This window comes from Pseudophryne corroboree, chromosome 1, assembly GCF_028390025.1.
Source record: "Pseudophryne corroboree isolate aPseCor3 chromosome 1, aPseCor3.hap2, whole genome shotgun sequence".
Taxonomy (NCBI): Eukaryota; Metazoa; Chordata; class Amphibia; order Anura; family Myobatrachidae; genus Pseudophryne; species Pseudophryne corroboree.
This window is the reverse complement of record NC_086444.1, coordinates 1,016,213,425-1,016,237,351: the sequence shown is the minus strand read 5'-3', so window position 1 is coordinate 1,016,237,351 and position 23,927 is coordinate 1,016,213,425.

Sequence of the window (23,927 nt, the reverse complement as noted above, 5' to 3'; positions counted from 1 at the left end):
CAAAATCCTGACTAAACTGCCTCACAGAAACTAATGTAGTCTAATTTATAACTACGGAATCTAATTTAAACTGGCTAACACTCAGTTACTCTTGGTGAGTCAGATTCTGCAAGACTCCTAGAGCATCAGTCATCTTTTTGGAATTTTTTTTGACAAAAATGCATCTTAGATGCCCCTAGAATGCACCAGGAGACTGTGCTGCTTAATTTGATATGCAACACTTGTATATATGTGTGATAGTGAGTCTCTGAATCTGCATCACAAAGTGCTACTATACAATGCAGCGACCGTGGCTTTTTTCCATGCTAAATTCTGTTGTGCTCCGCATACAGACTCAGTCGCACATAGACAAGTGTTGCATATCAAGTTAATCAGCTGAGTCTCCTGGTCCCACTATTATCAGCTCCTACCATGTGTTGAAAAATGACAGTTGGGAGATGATTGGCTGGAGCACCATTTGTCATACGCAACACGCTTTAAAACTCATTGCGTATTATAAAACTCATGCATAAGTCAGGCCCTTAGTTTATGTAATGCGCCGAGCAAGGCCATGGTGCATGGCAGAATGACGGTGCCTCCAAATTTGCCATGGCTTCTGGGAGCACAATGGTGACAACATGATATCATGTCACGCTCCCTCTCCTGGCGACTGGAGCAAAGAGGAACCTGGTGGCTACACGCACTTCCCACGGCTTCCCTTGCTGGCTGCAGATGCTGCGCTGCACCATCCTCCTCGGTAAGTGACGCAACACTGGTGGCAGTTGTTCTTCACAGGTATGGCCCTGGGCATGTCCTATCTGGCTTCACTGTGTGGCATAAACTTAAAAACTTAGAGAAAGACTGCTAATAATGAAATACTTAAAAAACATTTAACATGTGGAATTCAATGTTTGGGACTGGCTAAAGAATACAAAGTGCATTTTCAGATGTGAATTTTTCATGGCAAGCTTTGCATGACTAACAATTGAAACCATTTTATTGCTTTGCTCTTCTTTAATGTATTAGCTTATTTAAAAATAATAATAATGAGCAAATAAATAAAAGAGCAAAGTAATACTGCATAATGGTGGTCATTCCGAGTTGTTCGCTCGCTAGCTGCTTTTAGCAGCATTGCACACGCTAGGCCGCCGCCCTCTGGGAGTGTATCTTATCTTAGCAGAATTATGAACGAAAGATTAGCAGAATTGCTACTGAATAATTCCTTGCAGTTTCTGAATAGCTCCAGATCTACTCCTAGATTGCGATCACCTCAGTTCGTTTAGTTCCTGGTTTGACGTCACAAACATGCCCTGCGTTTGGCCAGCCACGCCCCTGTTTCTCCAGCCACTCCTGCGTTTTTACCTGGCACGCCTGCGTTTTTTTAGCACACTCCCTGAAAACGCTAAGTTGCCGCCCAGAAACACCCACTTCCTGTCAATCACACTACGATCACTTGAGCATTGAAAAAATGTTGCTCTAGCTTGTGCAAATCTCCAAAGTTTTGTGTTAAATTACTAAGCGCATGCACTCTGCATACCATGCTCATGCGCATTTTCCACCTAATAGCTGCGGTGCGAAAAACGGCAACGAGCAAACAACTCGGAATGACCACCAGTGTGGTTTCAATATTCATGCAAATCAGCAAAGTTTACCGTGATAAAATTCCAATCTAAAAATGCAGTTTCTCCCTAGAGTGTACAGAAGTGGGGCTGTGTTATGTGGGCACACCCATAGTGTCATATGACCACGCCCCTAGTGATTGTGTAACCATGGCCATTTTTCATTGCACACTCACAGTATATACAGTATAAGAAAAAAATTCTACTCACACCACTACTGAATTGAGAAAAGTAACAAAGAGAGGCAGACTTATAACTTTTGTATGTTTCAACGAATCCACATCACGGTCACGCGACTGACCAAACACAGAAGCGGAGGACCCGTGGACGGACATCACCAACGTAGAGTTATGAAGGACCAGGTGAGTCTCTGTATGATAGGCACTAGCAACTAGCAAAGAGGTGTACTGTGTACATTTGTTTTATCATTGTCATAACCCAAGTACTGTGCAGCAGTGGAGAAGAAGATGTAAATATTTTTCCATTATCATCTATTTCAATCATCTATTTTTACCATGTTTTTCAATCAAGTACTATGCGGGATGAGTAGTTTAGTAAAATACAGTATTTTGGAATAAAGATGGTCTGGCACCCAACTTATTGTATTTGCACTGCACAACCAACATGTACCATCACCTGTGTCCATACAAGAAAATGTGAAAGAGATATCAAAGCTTAGAGAGAGATAAGGTCGAGAGAGATAAAGTACCAGCCAATGGGGGTGATTCAGTTGTAGAGTGCACCCCTTGCTGGGCATCTATGCTAATGGTAAACAGGGCTATTCAATTGTTTCTCCAATAGACACCCATTAGCCACGGCAGTCACATTTTTTCTCACAGCCTCCGGATGTGTTAAAAAGTCAGTAGTTTGGGTGCCCAGAATGCCCAAACCAGGACTTTGGATGCCCAATCAAGCACTTTAGATGGGTTTAGCGGAGCTGTCAGGCACATTAACTACTAATGGGGGTGTGCTCCAAAATTGTGTCACTCCCAATCAGCTCCCACCTGTAATTTTTCAAACACAGCCTGTACTATTACAATTAGGAGCTGATTAATTAGTTAGTACTTATCTCTTTCCAATTTATCGCTCTACAAGCTTTGATAAATCTCTCCAATATTTGCTCTCCAATATTTGCTGCAACACCTGCTTGAGTGTAGATTTTTATTGGACCTTATATTGCAAATAGCAAGTTACAGCACAAGGAGTAACAAAAATGAACATAGCTGCATTCCTGGCATAGTAAACATTGGCCCTAATTCAGTAGTGAACACAATTCTGCTAAAATTGCTGCCGGCGCACGCATGTGCAAGGTCTTAAACTGCGTTCTCTTCAGAACGCAGTCTAAGTCTTGGTGGGTGGTGGTGACGGGGTATTGATGCCACGTTTTGTGGGCTTCGTTTGGTGGGGTGGGCTGTGGAGGCTTTGTGATGTCACATGCACCCACTGTGACCCAAAAGATGGCAGACCTCCTTTCAACTAGGCTGCAAAGGTAGGGGGCAACCCTAATAATGCGAGCACATTTAGCGATGTGCTCGAATTTTAGCAGGGGGGAAGGGGCAGGACCCGGCATGCAAGGCGGACTTGCCCTGTGCTGTGCATCCCCCCGCATGTTAGCGTAAAGGGTTGTAGTTGTGCGATTTTTTGCACAACTAGAAAACGTGTTGAATTAAGCCCATAAGACCTTATTAAGCTTCAGTTGCAGTTTTGCTTTTTTAGCAAAATTGCAACTGCCTGCGATAGCATGCTTGGACCCACTCAGCACAGGGCAAGGTCACCCAGCACATGTGCAGATCAGGACCTGCACGTGCACGCTGCAGCAAACACTGGCCCAATGCAATCACATCGCATTAGCGGGCCAACCTGAATAAGGCCCCTACTACCAAAAGGTGAAGAGCGACCTGTGCATCATAGTACAAGCTCACAATCTGACATCTGTAGGGTACAAAAAAGAGTTGTTGTCAGAAAATACAGGATCAGAGGAGGTAGCTCAGAGGTATGAGTACCAAGCAGGACACAATATAGACATACCAGGGTCAAACAAGTCCAATCAGTAACATGAGGGCAAACAGAGCTGGGTCATATCATAGTAAGAAGTCACAGATAAGTCAAGTCAGTAAATGAGGATCAACAGAAGTAGTCATAGGAACCACAAAATCCTGATCTATTACAATACCTAAATGGACTGGTGATTTTCCTAATTGCGCAAAAAAACAGACAGTGGTGCAGCTATGAGAAAAAGAGGGATTCTTCACAACAATCCCAATAACATATATACAACAGAAAGATATTTTCTCAAATAAGCGCAAACACATACATGTTCTAATAGTCTTTATGTCCTCCTTCAATGGTAGAAAAGATGGTACCACGGATTTAACTTCAAATATATGAAGAAATTTTCAGGCAATATCAGTTCCTTATAATGCCGCAATCATTAGAAGAAGACGATGGATCTCAAATAGAAAGAAAATTCATAGTGCAATATTGCCATGAAGTAAAATCAAAGTATTTATTACAATTATGCACTCACAATAAATAAAACAGGTAACAGCATGTAACCAAAAAAATGGTAGATGGTTCTTAGCCTGGAGACACAGCAGTTAACACGGACACCCTCTAAATGGAACAGATCCGGACTATTTCACAGAGAGGCACCGTTAGCAGCTCACCCGACCAGTCCACCGTGACAGCTCACACAGCCTGTGTATGTATATATCTTGTGTATAATATATCCTGCTTACAGAGAATCTGCTTTCCTTTCATTCAAGTCGCCTGCTCTCCCTCTTGTACTTATCCCACAGCTGAGAGCTCCTACAGTAGGTCCCCATGCCATTCACTACACCCTGTGAAATTTACTGGGGTTACAGCTGGAATATAGGAGTTCATTCTGACCTGATCGTAGCTGTGCTAAATTTAGTTGTCATTTCTAGGTCCACACTGAGTCGGTAGCTCTTGAAGAAGTTGTGGACCAACAATTTCTTGCAAGTTCTGTTGCATACATCCATTAAATTCCACCACATTTCAGTTGTCTGTTATTTCCAAAAATTCACTCACTGTTTACTTTACTAGCAGGATATAGTTGTTTGCATTTATATGGTCTCTCTAAATAGTATTGTCGGTAGCGACTCATCAGATAAGGGTGTTGTTGAGTTGTATTTTCTGACATACTTTCCATTTCCCATGAAATGGAAGAGTCCATCCTCTCCATCTTCATGGGACTGATAATTTTGTTGAAGAACCTCTTCATGAAGAACCTCTGCAATGTGAATAGTGCCAATGATGCTTGCAATCTGCTGCATATTTGTGGCCTTGGACTGGTACACCGCCAGTACCTGTCACATTGGCAGCTTCCACAACTCTTTTCCCCCTTTATCACATCAAACTCAACAATCTCTTTATTTTCCAGGCTGCAAAGGTACTTTCTGGGATTGCTTTGCTTAATGGCAGTATAATGTACAAACACATCTTTCTTGGGAATGAGTTTAGCATCATGATGGATGGGATGCCAGCTGTCATATGACCAATGCCGAAATCCCAACACCACTCTGGATACTGAAGCTGGAAGACTGACAGCCGACATCCCAAGGGTAAGGTCGGGGTCACTGTTAAGGATAAGGCCTGGGTGGGGTTAGGGTTAGGCACTAGGGGGGTTTAGACCTAACTGCCACCAACCGAGGGTTAGCCCTATCCGTTATTGCTGGGGGATTTGCCCTTGCCACCATCCCCGGAGGGTTAGGGCTAAGGTAAGAGAAGGGGGTTAAAAATATTTACCCCTCTCCAACATCGGGATCTTCAATAACAGGATGTCTGTGACTGCCAGCATCCTGACAACTTGGATTTCATAACGAACCGCTTTCTTGGGAGTCATACCGATTTATGAAGCCATAGCCATATTGTACACCAAATCAAACAACTCTCCCCCTAACTTTTCTTGTGCTGACTTCCAGCACTGGGTCTGTAGCTGGTGTGGCAACCACTTCAATTTGATTATGGACTACAGGAGGAGGGACAACATCTCTAGGCTGTCCTTCATCTAATGACCTCTGAGCCTCTGTATTTAAAGACTCCTGATTGCAGGCATTTTCCATATTACCACTTCTATTGCAATGCCTACATGCAGGGCTGCAATGGTCTAAGAGGCATCTTTCTGTGCTCTGTGGGTAGTGCCACCAAGAATCATCTTGTTGCCATCTCTTGAAGGACCAGTTTGTCTCTTCATGGCACTGGGCTTGTTATTTCATGAAATTCTGCAACTGCTGTGACATTTCAGTTATCCCATTGGTCAGTTAAGTGACTTGCACTCTTACAGTCCTTAATAGATTGGTTCTTGGGGCCAGAGCACCCTGTACAACAACTTCTGGTGTGTGTGCATCCATTTTTTTCCTTTGCCGTCTTTGGAGAGTAATTATTTTCTTATTACCCAAACATCACATTACAGGACATTACTTGCCTCTGTAATGTTTCTACCACTTTAGTGGCAGCTTCTTTGATGCACAAAAATTAGCTATTCGTTAACTGTAGCTTTAACCACTTAACTGATGATTTTTCCCTTCAAAAGCGTTAAAACATTGTTTTTTTTTTATTTATTTTATTTAATCAAGTTGAAAAAGTATTTTTTTACATATTTAAACATTATATTATGCACATCTGCAGAACGGATCTCCTCGTCAAAAATGGGGGGACAGGGTGGGACGGCGCAGTTTCATGAAATCTGACCATGCCAGTTAAGTGGTTTTTAAGGAACCATAGGACCCCTCTATAAACTGATTAATCAATATTTAATTGACTGGTAGGACTTCTGTTTTATCCATGGCCACGCAGCCAGGGCCGGTTCTAGACCTTGTGGCGCCCAGGGCGAAAGTTTCCTGTGGCGCCCCCCCGCCTCCAGGTAAAATACAGCTGGTGCACGCCCCAAAACAGTGGCATGGCTTTTTCATAGGGAAGAGGCGTGGCTTCTTCATAGGGAAGGGGCGTGCCCACAGTTATCCCCCTGTAGCTGTGCCCCCAGTAGTTGTGCCCCCAGCAGCTGTGCCCCAAGTTAATTTTCCCCCAGTAGCTGTTCCCCCTGTAGCAGTGTCCCCTTTAGTAGTGCCCCCTGTAGTTGTGCCCCTTGTAGCTGTGCCCCTAGTAGCAGTGCCCCCTATAGTAGAGCCCCCAGTAGCTGTGCCCCTTGTAGCTGTGCCCCCAGTTGATTTGCACCCTGTAGCAGTGCCCCCAGTATGTGCCCACTGTAGTTGTATCCCCAGTAGTTGTGCCCCCTGTAGATTTGCCCCCAGTAGCTGTGCCCCCAGTAGTTGTGCCCCCTGTAGATTTGCCCCCAGTAGCTGTGCCCCAGTAGTTGTGCCCCCAGCAGCTGTGCCCCCAGTTAATTTGCCCCCAGTAGCTGTTCCCCCTGTAGCAGTGCCCCCTTTAGTTGTGCCCCTAGTAGTTGTGCCCCCTGTAGCAGTGCCCCTTGTAGCAGTGCCCCCTGTAGCAGTGCCCCTTGTAGCAGTGCCCCCAGTAGCTGTGCCTTTTGTAGCTGTGCCCCCAGTTGATTTGCCTTCAGTAGCTGTACCCCCTGTAGCATTGCCCCCAGTATGTGCCCCCTGTAGATCTGCCCCCAGTAACTGTGCCCCTTGTAGCTGTGCACCCTGTATGTGCCCCCTGTAGTAGTGCCCCCATTAGTAGTGCCCCCAGTATGTGCCCCCTGTAGTAGCGCCGCTTTGAAACCCTAAAAAAAACCCCCAATACTTACCAGCCTCGCTCCTGCTTCCGGACCGCTGCTGCCGCTGCTGCTGTCTTCGGGCGCTGGCTCCTCTCAATGGGAGAGACATCATGATGTCTCTCCCATAGCAGCGCCGTCTGACACTGGGGGTAAATTTTGACTTCTAGCATCAGTCAGCGACGCCGGCTGTAGCCGGGGAGCGGGGAGGGAGGGTGGATTAGTAGTGGCTTTTGCCACTGCGGCAGAGGCGCCCTCAGGGTAGCGGCGCCCCGGCCAAAAAGCCTGCTTGCCCGTGGCAAGAGCCGCTACTGCACGCAGCATACTGTATCTTCTGGCTGCTGCTTTCTTTTGTAAAATTTCACTTTAAGCTCTGACAACGCTATTGTATCAAATGTGATAGTTGGTTCAAGATGAGGCCTACTGTTTTCCTTTGTCTTGCTGGCCATGAAGTCATCACTCTCCAGGCTATGCCTGTCAACTGCCCAATCAGGACCTCCACTAGCTGTGGCTCTGTTAGTGGTACAGGTGGAACATAGACTTCATTTTGTTCTTAAACTTTGTCCATTTATTTCCTTCAGAATCTCAAGCACTATATGTTGGAAGACATAGGGCCCCAAAGTAATAGGGCAGGGTAATCAGATTTATACTAGCCATAGCTGGCTAGTATAAATACCCAGAAACTTGCTCGTCAGATGACATTGTATGTTCAGATCCTGTTAGGAACAGGAAACAGTTAAGTATTATCTCAGTAGTAGACCAAGCTCTTATACCCTCATGACTATGGGCCTAATTCAGACCTGATCACTAGCAAGCGATTTTTGCACTGCTGCGATCAGAAAGTCACTGCCTACAGGGGGAGTGTATTTTAGCTGTGCAAGTGTGCGAACGCATGTGTAGCAGAGCTGTACAAACAGATTTTGAGCAGTCTCTGGCAGACCAGACTCAGCCGCTGAGATCACATTAGCCTGTCCGGGACCGGAATTGAAGTCAGGAACCCTCCCTGCTAAAACATGGACACGCCTGCATTTTTTTCAGACACTCCCTGAAAACGGTCAGTTCACATCCACAAACGTCCTCTTCCTGTCAATCTCCTTGCGATCGTCCATGGTTATGGATCTGTCGCACAAACCCATCACTGAGCGGTGATCCGCTTTGTACCAGTGTGACGTGCCTACGCATTGCGGTGCATACGCATGTGCAGTTTGTGCCTGATTGCCTGCTGTGCGAAAATGCACAGCAGCGATCAGGTCTGAAGTACCCCCTATGTTTTACTACTGTGCACATCATTTTAGTAAAAACTAATTTTAATGTTCCAGTAAACCTTAAAAGTAACAAATATTTTGTAAAACCCTATCAGTGATCAACCAGATGCCTTTCTGTATTCTGGGCCTAATTGATGTTTGTATGCAGATGCAATTGTTTAGGCTCGGAGGTGCTAATGTTAGCAAGTAAAGCTTCCAACCAGAAATGCAAAGAGACACCCAGTGGAGCACATCACAAACTCATTCGCGACTGTACATATTCACAGCCTATATGTAGGGGAAAAAAAGGAACATCGAGGTTAAGGGTAGGCTATGGCTACACAGACTGCACACAGCAGTAGTGACGCAGGTGCCTTGTTTTTCTTTGTACGAGCTTGGAGCTGATGGCAAATACACGCCCCAATAACGACCATGACATGCCCGCATTTTTCAACCACTCCCCGTCTACATAAAATCCTCATTGCGAGCAAGATAGCAGTGGCAGCTTGACGCAGGTCCTTTGCAATCACAGCACAAGGGCAGTTGGCTGATGATTGTTCCATGCATGAATATCGGTCATTGTGTACAAACATGGCTACTAAAGTGCTCTGTGAGATCACACTACGTATTTCCATAAAGTGGCAGACCCGCCTGCAGCTGTCCACCATGTGCAGTGCTTAAACATTGCTAGATTCATCTGCAATATCGTATAGCATGTAATTGAATCAGCCCCTCAGTGACATTAAGCTTGCTCTGCCAACATGGTATATGGGCTATAGTTTTATATGGGCTATAGTCTATTCACAAAAAAGCAATTACATGTTTTGATGTCAGTTATGCCAGGAATAACTTATTACCAAGGTTGTATTATATTTGGCTCCTGGCAAGCAAACATTGTACGTAGCATTCAAAGCGGAAGCTGCATTATCAAAATGTAGAAATGGTGAACTTCTGCCTAGCAAGGAAATCCAGTCATGTCATCAGGGATCAGTCTCTGAGAAGGGAAGTAGTGACAGATGCAGTGTAGCTGGCACGTTAGCTATTAGGTGAATACTGCATTAAATCTATTCAATTAGAGATTAGAGTAGACTCATCATAGTCTCTTCCATTAAATAAAATAAACAGCAATCTCAAAGCAGCTAGTCAGGATTCTGAACACAGGTATGCTGTGTATGAGAGTTTATAGTTAAGTCTGATTTTTAGATTTTTCTTATTTGGGATTATTACATATGGTGTATAGACTGTCACTTGAGTCGTGCTAAACAGCCCCTCTCAGTGTGCCCGGTCCTGTGCCAGTCAGCCGAGCTGAGAAACTTTTTCGCTCAAAAGGCCTGTCTTGGAGATGGATGCAGATCATATTGTTGTTGCGTCTTTGGCTGCATAAGTGATATTAAAAAATGATAATGCAGCAGAAGGCCTCTTGTCTAAAGACGCCTCCTGCCTGTTCTGTGATCAACTCTTGTGTCCACTTTTGCACCAAACCCAATCCTGTTTCCATGACATGACATTATCACTGTACACCTTGACAAGTTGGAGATGAATTTCTGCTGCTGATGTGCCCATTAGATGCAGAAATCTGTTCATACTACACAACTCAATGTGTGACCATGTTTCTGCCAGCCCCGCCATCTTGCAAGTGATGTTGGGACAGTACGACTGATATGAGGCGCAATCTACTGGTCGTGGGGGGAAGCAGTGGTCTACCTGCTCTGGCCTGGCAGGAATTTAGAATGAAATAGAGAACAGTACATACGTGAGAGATCTTGCTACCTGGATTCAGTATGATATGCCAGCTGTCAGGATCCCGGCAGTCAGGAAACCGAAGCCGGGACCCCGACAGCCGGAATACCGGCGGCAAGCGCAGCATGTCACCACCCGAGTGGGGATTACAGGATGGATTCCGACCACCAGTTTTCCACCGGGTGTTGGGATATCGCTGTTGACTGCCTCCCTGTTACCTTACTTAATGAACTACCCTTGCATTAAATTACGGTACAATATGTGTTTGGAGTTCTCTACTCCTCTATTTCCCTTGCAACTTTCTCTGTGTGAATTGTATAGCTCCCACATCCTTCCCCCCCCCCTCCCCACACACACACACACACACACACACACACACACACACACACACACACACACATATTGCATTGTGTTTTGTATAAAAAATATGTAAAAGCAAAATATTGAACCGAAAAAAAATAATTTGCTATATTTACTTTAATTCAATTAGAGCAATCCCAGGGCAAAGCTCCAACTGTCTGTTTTTTGCTCAGAAATTAAACATAAATTTAGAAACTGGTGACAATTTGGCCACAACCTGACTAATGCAGTAATGCCCTTTTCTGCCCTGGCTAACCCAGAGTTAATTAACTCCTAAATTGATAGGCTATGCTACTGCAAATTTGAAATATTCAGAGATATTTTAGGTTAATCCTTTTCATTATTTTGAGATACCTAAGTTTAGAATTCACAAACAAATTTAAATTAATAGAAGGGTTAATTTTAAAGTGGTAGTCTCATATACAGATGCTCCTCACTTAACAAGGTCATTAAATGTCTTGCTTGTTAAGTAAAGAGCCACATACTTCATACAGATAATAATTTTTATTTATTCTGAATAAAGAAAAGGTATAAATGAAACTCCAACTTGATAACTTTGTTTTACTTTGCATAACTCTTACATACTGTACTTTATTAAGGAACATAAAAATACCAGCAAACATTATTAAAAGTGCCATTTCCAGCTGGTAAGAAAGCTGGTTGTAAGTCCAAGTGGTAGTTAAACACTTAGGTCATTAAGTGAGCAGCATCTCTACCTGCAAATGTGTGTAACAGAGTCTTTTGCATTATATTATCATTTAAAGTGTATTGCTTATTACAGTGTGCTGACAGAAAGCGTTTGTGTTTTTTCTTGTCTAGATTGACCTGCCTTATGCATACCTGTTGTAAACCAATTGTCATGAAGAGGCTACTTAAACCTACTTACCCTACCCAGCACTGTCAATTCATGCACTTGCGCAGGTCAGCTGACCAGTGTAGCTGCAGTCCAGCCCGGCAAGGGCACCATCTTGCCTAGGTCAGCTGAGCTATTCCAGCCATACACAGCACTCCTATGCTCACATTACTCACACAGCCAATCCACTGTTAGAGCAAATGTGGTATGGAAGGTAGATAGTAACTAGGTCAACAGTGTCTAGGTCGACCACTATTGGTCGACAGTACCTAGGTTGACAGGGTGTCTAGGTCGACATGGTCTTTAGGTCGACATGGTCTAGGTCGACAAGTCAGAAGGTCGACATTGTTTTTTTTATTGGTGTCATTTTCTTCGTAGAGTGACAGGGAACCCCAATTAGTGCACCGTGTCCCCTCACATGGATTGCTTCGCTCGCCATGCTTCGGGCAAGGTTACCATTCCCAACTGTATGAAAAGGTTAAAAAAAAAAGAAAAAAATTGTTAAAAACTCATGTCAACCTTTTGACCTGTCGACCTAGAGCATGTCGACCTAGAGACCCTGTCGACCTAGAAACACTGTTGACCTAGTTACTGTCGACCAATAGTGGTCGACCTAGATAGTGTCAACCTAGTTACTGTCGACCTAGAGATCGGATCCCGTTAGAGCTTCCTATTTAAACAGCTTCTGGCCACCTGTACCTTGCCAGTACAATAAGTCTCCTTGGACTTCTTGTCCCCTATGGAAGAAATAGTTTACAGTTCCCTGAGCTCCAGACTCTGATATGGAATATAGTCAAAATCCCAGCAGTTGGGATCCCGACAGTCAGAAGACTGACAGCAGGATCACAACGGTCAGATCCAGGAGGTAAGTACCAGGGGTTAGGGTTAGGCACTAGCTGGAGGGAGGTGAGGACTGGACTGCCCATCTGGCACTTCTGACAAATGCCAGAAGGGCCAATAGGCTGGTGTGCCGGTCCTGTCACACAGAGAGTTGGGAAGGCCAAGCACAATGCAGCCTCCGGCTCTCTAGCCTGGCTGCTCCCCCACCCCCCTGCCCTTCTCCATGGAAATGGCGGAGTGCCGCGAGTCAACACCACCCGGACTAAAAGCACGCCCCCCTGTTGGTAGTGTCCATGCCCCTCCTTTTGCGAGAAAACCCTCTACTGAGAAATTTGAGCATCATCTCATCAATCTCATTAATCGCTACATTGTCATTGTTCATGATTCTGCAGATTCTTAGAAATTGCAAATACAGTAAACCTCTTTTTAAAGGTGTCAGATGATGACTGTGAGCATGTGAGGCATTGTTACAATCTGCTAGTTTAGTATATAATGAAGTTCTGAACTCAGTACCAATCCAAACAATGTTCACATCCAAATAATGTATCTGTGTATGGCTATATTCATAAGTGAGCATGATGTGTTGAAGAACAAAATTAATGGCTTCCATTGTGATTTTAAAATTCTGCTCTGTCCCATAACAGAGAAAAATATCATCTATGTAACGAACAAAAGAAATATGTTTTTGAAATTCTGGATTCTGTAAAAAAAAGAACATTTAAAAGTGAGCAAATTAGGGGGCCACGTGACAGCCAATGGGACATCCTTTCAACTGTAAAAAAAAATTGTTAAATAAAAAATAATTTCTAGTCAGTCTTCTCCAATAAATAAAAAAAATTGCTGTCCACCATAGTCAAGATTCATCTGCAAGAATTCTCTATATTGTTGTCCTTTTTAATATAAGATGAGGGGGAGAAGGGATGCATCATCTATGGTGCAAAGTAATAAATCGGTAGACAAATTTTGAAACTCAAATAATTTATCTAGTATAGTATTTGTGTCTTTCAAGAAGGTAATTTCTTTCAGAATCAGAGTTTGAAGACAAAAGTACAAATACTTCAAGATAGTATTGTACAGTGAATCTCTTGCAGAAATTGGAATGGATGTCCTGGATGGGCATCAGAGGATTTCTGTATCTTGGGCAAGGAATATATCTAGTTGTTTTTCATGGTGTTTGTAATCCATACCTGGTTCACCCCTTCTCCCATCAGCTGATCCAATTCTTTTTTTATACATTTCTGTTGTGTCTTTGTGTCTTTGTTTAGTGTTACATAGACATTGGGATCATTTGTCTGTACATTTCAGAAATATATGCTAATTTATCCTGGATCACGAGTGCCCCTCCCTTGTCTGCTGGTCTAAATACAATTATGTTATCCTTACTTAAAGCGCATAGCGCATTGAATTCATATCTTGAGAAATGATGCTATATTTTAGTGTTATGCACACCAGTGCCTGCAGGAAAGTACTGGTGTCAGAACTGTTATGCACTCCAGTGCCTGCAGGAATGTACTGGTGTTTGAACTGTTATGCAAAACAAATGGACTCACAGACAGACTGGGGAATATGACATAACGTACACAGAAGGTGATAGGGTATCAAAATACACACAAGGTGAACAGAGAAGCCCAGAGGCTAAGGAACTGGGTATCTCCCTAGTATTAGAACTGCTCAGATGGGAAAAGCAAGATGTTGTGTTTTAATACGTAGAGAACCCGAAATGCTGTTGCTAAGGGCAACAGCAAAACCCTAAAGGGTTACCAACGGGTGTGGCAGTAAACTCCTTGGTCAGAGATGGAATGATAGACACAAGGAGAGTCTCCACAATCCTAATTCTCACTTGCAGTGCACAGGTTCAGCTTACTGCCACTAAACTGACCCCTGACACCTAGCACAGTGAGACAGGATTAGACAGGCAAGTCTTAGAATACAGCCGCAAACTTGCTAAGTTCACAGAGTAGTAACAGAACCCCAGCAAGCTAAACGACTGACTCCAGTCTTACTGCTAGGTCTGGATTGGCAGAGTGTAATACCAAATCCCCAGGCCTATTTGCAGTAAGCAACAAACAAATACAAAGCTACACATTACTGGTTAACTTTCAGGAACTGACTAACCAACAAAGATTCAGCAGCATCTGCTTACCCTGAGAAGAGGCCTTATAAAGCAGGTGCTGTCCACGCCCCACTCAGACCTCACAGACTGTGAGCACAAAAACCAGCACCGGATCCCCTGCCGTGCACAGAGCCTATAACCACTGCACAGCAAAAGACCCGAACCGGAGTATCAGCTGCGCTCAGGTTACTCCGCTAGCACTTGTCTCCCGGTTGCCATGACGACGTGGCAGCACAGGGCAGGAGACCCTAACAGTACCCCCCCTCTGACGAGGGGTCAAAGAACCCCTACCACCGGGTTTATCGGGGAACTGCGAGAAGAAAGAGCGTATCAGTCTGGGGGCATGAAGATCACAACTGCGCACCCACGACCGCTCCTCCGGGCCATACCCCTTCCAGTGCACCAAAAATGACAGCCGACCCCGAACCACCTTGGAGTCAAGAATCCTTTCAACAACAAACTCCCTCTGGCCACGTATCAGAAGAGGGGAAGTTCTTCCACTGGAAGAAGGATTACTAATCGCCCGTTTTACAAGGGAACAATGAAATGTTTTATTGATACCCAAAGAACGGGGCAGATCTAACTGAAATGCCACCGGATTGATAACCCTGGTGATCTTATAAGGGCCGATGAACCGGGGGCCTAACTTATGAGATGGCTGTCTCAACTTCAAATTCTTGGTAGACAACCAGACGAAGTCTCCTAATTTGAAGCTGCAGGGTCTTTTCCGCTTATCAAAAACCCTTTTGGTCACTAATGACACAGACACAAGGGCTTTCTTCACTTTCCGCCAAATACCTCTAAGGACCGAAACCACAGAGGAACCACCAGACGTGGAGTCCAGGGGGTCAAAAGAATTGGCCTTAGGATGATGCCCATACACACAAAGGAAGGGAGAGATCCCTGTAGCAGAGTGAGCCGCGTTGTTATAGGCAAACTCCGCCATGGACAGATGAGCAACCCAGTCAGTCTGACACTTGGAGACATAACACCTGAGGAACTGCTCCAAGGACTGGTTCACCCTTTCAGTCTGCCCATTAGACTGCGGATGGTAGCCTGACGACAAGCTGACAGAAATCTGGAGATCGTAACAAAATGCCCTCCAGAATTTGGCCACAAACTGGGATCCGCGGTCAGAGACCACATCAAGTGGCAACCCGTGGAGACGCACAACATGCAGCATAAATAATTCAGACAGGCGTCTGGCCGATGGCAGCCCAACCAGTGGAACGAAGTGCGCCATCTTCGAAAACCTGTCAACGACAACCCAGATGGCTGTCATCCCCGAGGATTTGGGCAAGTCCACCACAAAATCCATTGAAATGTGGGTCCATGGCTTAGATGGGATAGAGAGTGGATGTAATGGGCCAACAGGAACCCCTCTAGGAGTCTTATTTCGGGCACAGATGTCACATGCCCGAACCCACTGATCCACATCCTTAGCCACCGAGGGCCACCACACCGCCCTAGATAGCAACTCCCGAGTTCTGGCAATACCCGGGTGACCTGCAGACTTCTTGGCATGGAATTCCAGGAACACTCGCTGTCTTAACCTAGGAGGCACAAACAAAAGACCTACCGGAAGGTCTGGAGGAGCCTGCTCCTGTGCTCTAAGGACTAATGATAAGAGGTCCTGGGTAATGCCCACTTTAATACATGATGGGGAAACAATGGGCAACGGCTCCTCGGTGGTCTCCTGGATTGGAGCAAAACTCCGCGAGAGCGCATCAGCCTTGATGTTTTTTGACCCAGGGCGATATGTTATCAAAAAATTAAAGCGAGCAAAAAACAAAGCCCATCGTGCCTGCCTGGCATTGAGACGCTTTGCTGACTCTAAATATGCCAGATTCTTATGGTCAGTGAGAATTGAGACCACAAACTTAGCCCCCTCAAGCCAGTGTCTCCACTCCTCGAGTGCATCCTTAATAGCCAACAATTCCCGGTTACCCACGTCATAATTCATCTCGGCAGGCGAAAATTTACGGGAAAAGTAAGCACAGGGATGAAGGCGATTATCAGACACTCCCATCTGAGAAAGCACTGCCCCAATACCCATCTCAGAGGCATCCACCTCCACCACAAAAGGACGCTCTGGATCTGGGTGTCGCAGCACCTTGGCCGAAACAAATGCCCTTTTTACCCACGAAGAAGAACCCCGACCCAACTGGAGACTGTGAAGGTCTGATAAATCCCTTAGCCAAGTTCTCCTGAATGTACTCTGCCATAGCCTGAGTCTCAGGACGTGACAGGGAGTACAACCTGCTCTTGGGAAGCTTAGCATTTGGCAACAAATCAATGGCACAGTCATAGGGGCGATGGGGAGGTAGTACCTCTGCAACTTTTTTGGAGAACACGTCCGCAAAATCTGCATAACACCCTGGCAATCCTGGCAAACTTAGCTGCGAGAGCCTGACTGGAAGGCTCAAGCAACTCCTGAAACAATCAGTACCCCAACTAAGAATCTCCCCAGAGACCCAGTCAAATTGAGGATTGTGGGCCCTTAACCAGGGTAACCCCAACACCAATGGGGCAAAAGTACAGACAGTCACATAAAAGGACAATTTTTCAGAGTGTGTGGCTCCAATAAACAAAGAAATCTGGCTAGTGCAAGAGGTAATTTTACCTTGGGATAATGGTTCCCCGTTTAACCCACAAATCTCAATTTCCGATGCCAAGGGTACTAAGGGAACAGAGTGTTTCAGGGCGAATTGGCGGTCCATAAAAACCCTGTCGGCCCCACTGTCCACAAAGGCCTCAGTCTTGACAGTTTGACCGAGGATCTTCAAGGTCACCGGAATGATAAAAGTCTTCTTGGGAAATTCTGACTTCTGGCCTGACAGGATATTTCCCATCACCCTCAGGCCCTGAAGTTTTCCGGCTTTTCTGGGCATGATACTACCACATGACCTTTATTCCCACAGTACAAACACAACCCCTGCTGTCTCCTCCGCGTCTTCTCACGCGAGGAGAGGCGGGTAGCCCCAATCTGCATAGGCTCCTCGGAAAATTCCTCAGAGTCTGAGGTTCCCTTGGGAAGGAAGGAAATCTCAGTCTCCCTTTCAAGCCTACGCTCTCTCAGCCGTCTATCCACCCGGATGGATAACTGCATGAGCTGATCCAAGCCATCAGGCAAGGGATATTGTACCAGTTGGTCCTTTATCTGGTTAGAAAGACCTCTTCGGTACTGGTGTCTCAGGGCTGGGTCATTCCACTGGGTATCATGGGCCAACCTCCGAAACTCCGTACAGTAAACCTCAACTGGCCTTCGCCCTTGCTTAAGGATCGAAATCTGAGCCTCGGCTGAGGCCGTCTTGTCAGGGTCATCATACAACATGCCCAGTGCCGTAAAAAAAGCATCAACACTTTTAAGCGACGGACAGTCAGGCTGCAACCCATATGCCCAGACCTGTGGGTCTCCTTGCAGCAAGGAAATCACTATGCCCACCCGCTGAATCTCCGACCCAGAAGACTGAGGCCTAAGCCGGAAGTATAGCTTGCAGCTCTCCTTGAAACAAAAGAACTGCGAGCGATCTCCAGAAAAACGATCCGGGAGATTTACTTTCGGCTCCTTAACCCCTGCAGGTGCTGCTGCTGCGGGAGCTCCGCCAGCAGCCTGGGAGGTGTGCATTTTAATGGACAAATCATTAAATTGTCGAGTCAGGACCTGCACCTGATCGACCACCTGTTGCAACGTATTTTGAGGGGTATGCTCCATATTCCCACAAAATTTCAACAGGAGTATTAGGCTGCTGAATATGTTATGCACACCAGTGCCTGCAGGAAAGTACTGGTGTCAGAACTGTTATGCACTCCAGTGCCTGCAGGAATGTACTGGTGTTTGAACTGTTATGCAAAACAAATGGACTCACAGACAGACTGGGGAATATGACATAACGTACACAGAAGGTGATAGGGTAACAAAATACACACAAGGTGAACAGAGAAGCCCAGAGGCTAAGGAACTGGGTATCTCCCTAGTATTAGAACTGCTCAGATGGGAAAAGCAAGATGTTGTGTTTTAATACGTAGAGAACCCGAAATGCTGTTGCTAAGGGCAACAGCAAAACCCTAAAGGGTTACCAACGGGTGTGGCAGTAAACTCCTTGGTCAGAGATGGAATGATAGACACAAGGAGAGTCTCCACAATCCTAATTCTCACTTGCAGTGCACAGGTTCAGCTTACTGCCACTAAACTGACCCCTGACACCTAGCACAGTGAGACAGGATTAGACAGGCAAGTCTTAGAATACAGCCGCAAACTTGCTAAGTTCACAGAGTAGTAACAGAACCCCAGCAAGCTAAACGACTGACTCCAGTCTTACTGCTAGGTCTGGATTGGCAGAGTGTAATACCAAATCCCCAGGCCTATTTGCAGTAAGCAACAAACAAATACAAAGCTACACAGTACTGGTTAACTTTCAGGAACTGACTAACCAACAAAGATTCAGCAGCATCTGCTTACCCTGAGAAGAGGCCTTATAAAGCAGGTGCTGTCCACGCCCCACTCAGACCTCACAGACTGTGAGCACAAAAACCAGCACCGGATCCCCTGCCGTGCACAGAGCCTATAACCACTGCACAGCAAAAGACCCGAACCGGAGTATCAGCTGCGCTCAGGTTACTCCGCTAGCACTTGTCTCCCGGTTGCCATGACGACGTGGCAGCACAGGGCAGGAGACCCTAACATTTAGTTCCCTTTATTTATTGTAGTAACTTCATGGTCCAGTAGTCTATTAAAACTTTTAATGGAGGGATAAATAAAAAACTGACTTGTTCTTTTTAGGTCCCATAGTGTAATCCACTGCATTTTCAGTATTAGAAAAACACTCTTTTAGCTTCATGCGCCTGTTGAACCTCCACAGTTCTTTCTTCCAGTCAAACGAATTAAAGCCAGCAAATAGGTACAAATGTTAAACCTTTATTTAAGACATTGGCTTCTGTTGGCCACGCCCAACGCGTTTTGTCAATGGACGACACCCCCTGACGAAGTCCATTGACGAAACGCGTTGGGCGTGGCCTGTGGCACAAAAGACAGATTGTCTGAATTTTGTCTTGGTCCCGGTGAAAGAACGAGCGGCACCCGTGATCCCTGAAACTAGACGGACGATCGAGTATGGGAGAGAGCGGTTCCGAGGCTTGACTGACATATGGAGGACTGAGTTCACCATTTTAAACTGAGATGTATGTGAGCATTTGTTCTTAATAAATGGAATTGTAAACACCTGCGCCCTCCACTCTTCTTTCAAGATATATATATATATATATATATATATATATATATAAATAGTGTGCTGTATATATATATATATATATATATATATTTAAAAAAAATACCTATATTATAAAAATAAAGATCACAATGGAACTGTTTCAAAGTAAATTAAACTATAAGAATACCTCAATTAGATTAATATGGTCTTACATTATCTGCAAAGGTCACAAACATGAAGGTGGGCAGCGGGCAACAGGAATGGAAAACACGGCAATCAGACAGCTAATCTATTTATGATCAAAGAGATGTTTATGGGTAGATCAGTATACTTTGCAAACTGTCCTTTCCCACCAAACAAAAAGCATAGATCCACCCCTGAAACTAATGTATTACAAATACATACAAATCAGTCTGAATATGAAGGGGTTAAAACCTTCTGGTCATTATGTGATTAAAAAGCACATCATCAGAAAAAAGTATATTCTTTGTAGAATGTGATGCATACACTACAGTGCTACACTGTTTAACTATGGGGGTCATTCCGAGTTGATCGCTCGCTGCGAAAAATGGCAGCGAGCGATCAGGTTACTACTGCGCATGCGTATGCACCACAATGCGCAGGCGTGTCGTACGGGTACAAAGCGAATCATAGCTGGGTGAAGGCTTTAACGAAGAATCCATTCGCACAGCTGATCGCAAGGAGATTGACAGGAAGAGGGCGTTTGTGGGTGGCAACTGACTGTTTTCTGGGTGTGTTTGGAAAAACGCAGGCGTGTCCAGGCATTTGCATGGCGGGTGTCTGACGTCAATTCCGGGACCAAAAAGACTGAAGTGATCGCAGCGGCTGAGTAAGTTCAGACCTACTCAGAAACTGCAAAAAACATTTTCGTCCCGCTCGGCTGCACACGCGTTTGTACACTTGCAAAGTGAAAATACACTCCCCCGTTGGCGGCGACTATGCGTTTGCATGGCTGCAAAAAGTAGCTAGCGAGCGATCAACTCGGACTGATCCCCTATGTTCAAACATATACACAGCCATGAGTAAACCTCTGAAGTTATTATTATAGTAGAATCACTTGTTTGGGGCTAAGAAATACAAGTACTGTATTTTGTTGCTGTTTTGGGTAAAGTGACTTATCAGTCATCTCCGACTGTTCTGTGATGTAAATTATGATGTCAGATGTTTTGACTGTTTGTTTGTCTCTGTAAGACAGGGTATGGTATGTACGATGATAAGTTATCTTGTCAAACACACATTCCATACAGAAGAATATGTAAATATGCACAGAAATGAATCAGCACAATTTAAACAAAACAAATACCCTTATTTTAAACCTTAATAATAAGGCACATAACACATGGACAAGTTGTCCTAATCCTCATATGTATTCCCGAGTGGAAAGTGCACTAGACTACTGTATACATGGAATAAAAAAAAGTTAGATATTGCCTTTTTTTGGGGGCCGGGGATTATAACATATATTGCAGCTTTACACAATCTTCATTTTTTGGTTGTTAATAGTCACATAGGCAATCAAACATAATAAAAATAATTAACCACTGGTTTAAACATATTATTGCTCTGTGATGATATTTTTAACCATGCTTATTCATTGTCCAAAATGAATGTAGTGTTTATAGAGCAGGGATGGGAAACAGTAGGCCCTGGGTCCGAAAACGGCCCTCCAAACCTTCACTTGCAGTCCCCGACTCTTTCCTACTTTGCTATATTTGTTTTGCTTTACAGTGGCTTTCAATGCTTTAGAGCAGAGGTTCTCAAACCCGGTCCTCAGGACCCCACACAGTGCATGTTTTGCAGGTAACCCAGCAGGTGCACAGGTGTATTAATTACTCACTGACACATTTTAAAAGGTCCACAGGTGGAGCTAATTATGTCACTTGTGATTCTGTGAAGAGACCTGCAAAACATGCACTGTGTGGGGTCCTGAGGACCGAGTTTGAGAACCTGTGCTTTAGAGGACTGTTGATATGTTAGTACAGTCTATTTTATTAATTAAATGTATTAAATGAACTTACTACAGAGATTACAAATAATTAGTGGTCCTTTTGAAGTTAGATGGCTGCCCAGTGTGGCCTCTTGTATCAGGTTGCCAATCACTGTCTATACCAAAGTGCCACTGTCCCATCAGAATGTTGGGAGGTATGCTATAGAGCAGTGGTTCTCAAACTCGGTCCTCAGGACCCCACACAGTGCATGTTTTGCAGGTAACCCAGAAGGTGCAAAGGTGTATTAATTACTCACTAACACATTTTAAAACGTCCACAGGTTGAGCTAATTATTTCACTTGTGATTCTGTGAGGAGACCTGCAAAACATGCACCGTGTGGGGTCCTGAGGACCGAGTTTGAGAACCACTGCTATAGAGGAAGCTCCAGGGAACTTAACTTGTTTCTCCTCTTACTGACATATGTACATTTTAACAAATTCCAGGGAATAGCAAAATCACCATACATATATAGTCATAATATACCTGTCCAATTAGCTGCTGCCATTTAGTCTGGTCCCCCATGTCTATTACCAGAGTACTGCTGCCAGTGGCGGAACTTGTGAATGTTGGGCTCAGGTGCAAAACTATGGATCATGCAGCCATTCGCTAGTGTCGCACATGATCCATATGTTGTGTCCTAGGATGCAGCTGAGATCAGTAATGCATGCAGATGTGTGACGCCTCCTGCTGCATATTAGAGCTGGAGCTGCTTCCATGTAAGCAGTAGCAATATAGCTACTCCAACCACATCTGAATCAGGCCCAAGGTAAACCCTATAATAAAGGAAAGTAAAACAGTTTTTTTCCCAACATTTTTCCAGACATTTTTCTGCACTCCAAAATGCTGTAAAGATTTTGATTTACTGAAAAACAATTGCTGTCTATCAATTTCTACTATTAACGAAAAATCAAACATTTGATATATTTTAAGGGGATCCGGTCAGGATCACGACACTCCTTGGAATGCCGACACCAGCATCCTGAACGAGCATGTGCTGGCTGGTCAGAGAGGCAAGCTGCAGGAAGGAAGGGGTGGGTGGGGGGTGGAGTTGTTAGGTTTAGGCCGCGGATGAAGGGATAGGGTTAGGCTGCAGGGAGGGAAGGTTAGGTTTAGGCTGCGGATGAAGGGATAGGGTTAGGCTGCAGGGAGGGAAGGTTAGGTTTAGGCTGCGGATGAAGGGATAGGGTTAGGCTGCAGGGAGGGAAGGTTAGGTTTAGGCTGCAGATGAAGGGATAGGGTTAGGCTGCAGGGAGGGAAGGTTAGGTTTAGGCTGCGGATGAAGGGATAGGGCGAGGCTGCAGGGAGGGAAGGTTAAGTTTAGGCTGCGGGGGGGGGGGGGAATAGGGTTCGACTGCAAGGAGGGGAGGTTAGGTTTAGGTTGCAGGAAGGGGGTTAGGTTTAGGCAGCCCTGGGGAGGGCTAGGGTTAGGCTGCGGGAGGGGGTGTGTGTGTGTTAGGGTTAGGCTTTAGTGAGGTTTAGGTACCATCGGGGAGGGTTAGGGTTAGGCTACGAGGGGGGAGGGATAGCTTTAGGCTGCTAAAAATGAGGGTTAGGGGCCAGTGGGGAAAGGTAAGTCCCCTGTCGGGATTTTCAACATTGGTATGCCGCAGTCAGTTTTCTGACCGATGCCATCCCAGGCACTGGCATATCAATCCCAACCTATTTTAAGAGAATCTAATACTTTGCTTATGGCCAATAACAACCCTCTATATCAGTGTTTCCCAACCTCGGTCCTCAAGGCACACTAACAGTCCTGGTTTTAGTGATATCCAGGCTTCAGCACAGGTGACTTAATTAGTACCTCAGTTTTTTTGATTTAACCATCTGTACTGAAGCCTGGATATCACTAAAACCTGCACTGTTGGTGTGCCTTGAGGACCGCGGTTGGGAATGCCTGCTCTATATGATGTCACATTTATGTAGCTATGACCACTGACATGTGACTGTGGCGCATATACTGTACCTGTATATGTGTGTATGTGAGAGATAAATATTTTCTTGTTTGTGATGTTGTGATGTCACGTTTATGAAATATGATTTATTACAAAATAGGGACATGTTTTATTTATAAAGTTAAAGTGTCCCAGGATGGATAAAGGCAAAGTAAAGCAAGTCTGGATTCGTGGTGTTGTGGATCCCCTCATAAAAGCTTTCTGTGTTTCAGAATGAAACGTCTCTGATAAAGAATAAAGATCACCTTGTAAAACAGGAAAGGGTCATTACAAGTCACCATCTACTGTAGTTCTAATGTGATTTCTTGT